This window comes from Pteropus medius, unplaced genomic scaffold, assembly GCF_902729225.1.
Source record: "Pteropus medius unplaced genomic scaffold, Ma_sr-lr_union100, whole genome shotgun sequence".
NCBI classification, from domain to species: Eukaryota; Metazoa; Chordata; class Mammalia; order Chiroptera; family Pteropodidae; genus Pteropus; species Pteropus medius.
In genome coordinates, this window is record NW_024349796.1 from 5,570,931 (window position 1) to 5,574,592 (window position 3,662).

The 3,662-nt window shown below is 42.7% G+C and overlaps 1 long non-coding RNA gene across 1 annotated transcript in view; it reads right to left on the minus strand.

The window, feature by feature from the left end:
- Positions 1–446: 446 nt before the first annotated feature.
- Positions 447–3,662, minus strand: part of LOC120619112 (uncharacterized) — a 3,868-nt gene continuing 652 nt past the window's right edge. Inside the window, exons 2-3 of the long non-coding RNA XR_005657361.1 lie at positions 3,498–3,575; positions 447–1,759 (exon numbers count right to left, since the gene is read on the minus strand). This is a non-coding gene — a long non-coding RNA (uncharacterized LOC120619112). The remainder of the gene's footprint in view (positions 1,760–3,497; positions 3,576–3,662) is intronic.

Genomic DNA, 3,662 nt, shown 5'->3' on the forward strand with positions numbered 1-3,662 from the left:
CCAGATTATGAAAATAACTTCTATAACTCAACAACAAAACCACAAATAATTAAATTAAAAAATGGGCAAAGGACTTTAATAGACATTTCTCCAAAGAAGATATAAAAATGGCTTATAAGCATATGAAACGATGTTCAACATCAAAAATCATTAGGGAAATGCAAATCAAAATCAAAAGAGATACCAACTCACACCCAATAGGATGGCCACCATCCAAAAGACAAGTGTTGACAAGGCTGTAGAGAAATTCATGCATCGTTGGTGGGAATATAAAATCGTGCAGCTGCTATGGAAAATAGCATGGAAGTTCTTCAAAACAATTAAATAGAATTACGATAGGATCCAGCAATTTCACTTCTGGGTATACACTCAAAATAATTGAAAGCAAGATCTAAAGAGATATTTGCTCACCTATGTTCACTGTAGCATTATTCACAATAGCCAAGAGGTAGAAGCGCTCCAAATGCCCATTGACAGATGAATGGATAAACGAAATGTGGTATAGCCATAAAATGGAATATTATTCAGCCTGAAAAAGGAAATCCATCACGTGCTACATAGATGAGCCTTGAGGACATTATGCAAAGCGAAATCGACCAGTCATAAAAAGACAAATACTGTATATTTCCACTTATGTGAAGTACTTAGAGTAGTCAAAATCATAGAGACAGAAAGCAGAATGGTGGTTGCTGGGGGAGGGAAAATGAGGAATTGTTCCGTGGGTACTGAGTTTCAGTGTCACAGGATGAAAATTTCTCAAGATCTAAAATCCACAACGTGAGTATGCATGACACGACTGAGCTGTACACTTAAAAATGATCAAGATGGTAAATTTTATGTTATGTGTTTTTTTAATCGCAATTAAAAATCAAAAGAAATCAAAGCAGACAGGTGACAGTCAAGGACTGCATGTGCCCCACTGCCTCTCACACTTAGGTGCCACTCCAGGGAGAAGAGGGTGATTCATAAAACGTGAGTTTATTAGTTTTATTTTCTAACAAGCAAAATGGGGCTTAAGTTTCAGAAAAAGTAAGAAAGTTGTACAAACACTGTTAATTGTCTGTTCCTCTCCCATTTCTTCCTCACTAACAGAACTCTGACTTTATTCAGGTACCCACCCTCCCGTATGAGACTTGGGGTTAAGTCCTAATGGGTCTAGACTGGCCATGACAACCCCACGCTCGCAGCCAGTGACTGGTTTAGGCCAACGAGATTCTGCGGGAAATCTGCCTGGGGCTTCTGGGAATGATTTTCATTGACTTTAAAAAAAAGACACAGGAAGATTCTCTCCCTCCTTCCCCGCTCCACTCTTCTCTCTCTGCCTCTGGCTCTGAGCAGGTGAGGATGCCAGAGAAGAAAATGGAAAGAATGAAATAACTGTCAGTGATGATTTCGTTGACCTAGTGAGCAGACCCAACCCCGAACCACCGTCACCTGAGATAATAAAGTCCTGACTGTTTAAGCCAGTTGGAGCCTAAATTAAGACAAGAGCTACCCTGATCTAACCAATGTCACCCTCTACTGAGGCCTTCGGAGACTCACAGCCAAAGCATCCCGGTTGTTGTATGTATTTTTTTCATACCTGGATAAATGGTATAAAATTAAGTCCACCCCCCACTTTCTAGCATGGCCACCTGGCGTCAGGAAGGGTCACCTTTGCCCTCAGGTACGCTCCGAGTCTTCACGCACGTGCGTCTCTGACCAGCACCGTTCCACTGTCTGCTGTGCCACCGCAGCCCTTCGGGTCTGACTTGTGCTTCTGAAAACGAAAACTTCTTTCAGTGAACCAGATTCTAAGCCCCTTGACACCTGAGGCTTTTCATTCCTGCATCTCCACATGGCCTGGAATCTCTAGTATGTAAATTAATTCCATAATTAATTCAGAGCAGATCACAGCCCAGAGGTGTCTCTGTGGTGTGATAACTGAGTCCCCCTCGGCCTGTACCAAACCCTTCAAACGACCCTCAATGCAAAGAGCCCAGACCAGGTATGGAAAAGCAAAACTGGGTCCCTACTAAATACGATACGTAGAAATAAATTTCATCTGGATTAAAAATCATAAGATGAAAATAAACATTTAAGCTTTTGGAAAACCTCAAGGGTAGGGAAGGACTTCTTAAAGAGTATCCAAAGGCAGGAGCCATAAAGATGAAAGACTGATAACATTTAACAACGCCTACATTTAAAATGACTTTGGCATTCAAGAGATCCCCAAGGGAGGCGGAGACAAGCCACAGACTGAGAAAAATACCTGAAATGCATATAATTGACCGAAGATTAGCATCTCTCCACAAATATATATTACGAGGCCTAAATATTCTTAAGTAAAAGGCAAACCAACCAAATGAAAAACGAAGGTATACATAACCTACAAGGAAATCCTCACTGCCCAAATGTACGATGATTTGCAAACTTAAGCTCTTTGCAAACTAAAACCTGCAGGAGATGACACCCATTACGTTAGCAAATATGAAAAATCGGATAATACCAAATGCACTGCGGCAGAGTTGGGGAAAAGGAGAGACGCTCAGGTTGCAGATGAGAGGGTAAAGGGACCCACGTGCCGGGAGAGCGAGTGGGAACACCCCGTCCAGGAGGGGCGACCGGGACTCACCCGAGTCCACAAAACAGGACGCTCCTTGCAGTCCAGTTATAATACAGAAATCCTGTGAACACCTGGGCCGTCCATCAACAGCATAATGGATAAATTATGCTGGAATATCACACAATGGAAAACTAAATAATAAGTAGTTAAAATAACAGCACCAGAGCTATTTTTATAGGTGACTGTCTCAAGAATGTAGTGTTAACATTTTTAAATTGTCACATGTACAGTATGACATCATTTCTGTAAAGTAAAAAAAACCACGCCAACATGCAAAATGAAAGAAACTAAACACGGATGGGAAGGGTACAAGCTGACTGCAGGATGAGGGGAGGGAGTATAGGATTGGCATGGTATACAAACAGGCCTTCAGAATTACAAAGTTTTATTTGCAAAAACAAATCTGGTGTAAATATGGAAAAAATGTTAAGATCAGTTGATTGATTATATGGCAGGGGTGGGACAGAGATGTTGGTACACCAGTTCTCTGTTCTTTTCAGCATGTTTGAATTTTTTTTTTTTAATCTTCTTTTCTCTCCTCCACCTGAGTGCCAGTTCCCTGTCTCCCAGCGACTCAGGGACCAAGCTTCTGCAGAGTCTCAAGTAACTTTTGTTTTCTCTCCAATGACTACCCTTTAGTCTTCTCACATTTACTTATTTTTTCCCAGTCTTAACACTTAACCTTGACACTTCGTCAAGGGCACCATGCCACGCCCAGCATCCTCGTCAGGTCTTGGACAAAGACCTCTTCGAGCCTGACAAACCCGAACACTCGTCAAATCTCACCTGTGGAAGCCCCTCCCTGAAACCGCTCTTTCAAAGGTCAACATTGCCCTACTTGCCACAGCGAATCAGCTTTTTTCTTTCCCTTTAATCCTTTGGGAGCACTTACCATTAGGGACCAGCCCTCATCTTCTTAAAATTCACCCTCCTCTGGCCTTCAGCACAGTGATGCCGTCCCCCTGGGTGTCTGTGAGTCAGTCACAAGCCAGTTACAGCTCTCCCACGGCAACGGCCAGGGCTCAGAGTGTCATCACTGGGCCAACCGCGTCCAGCC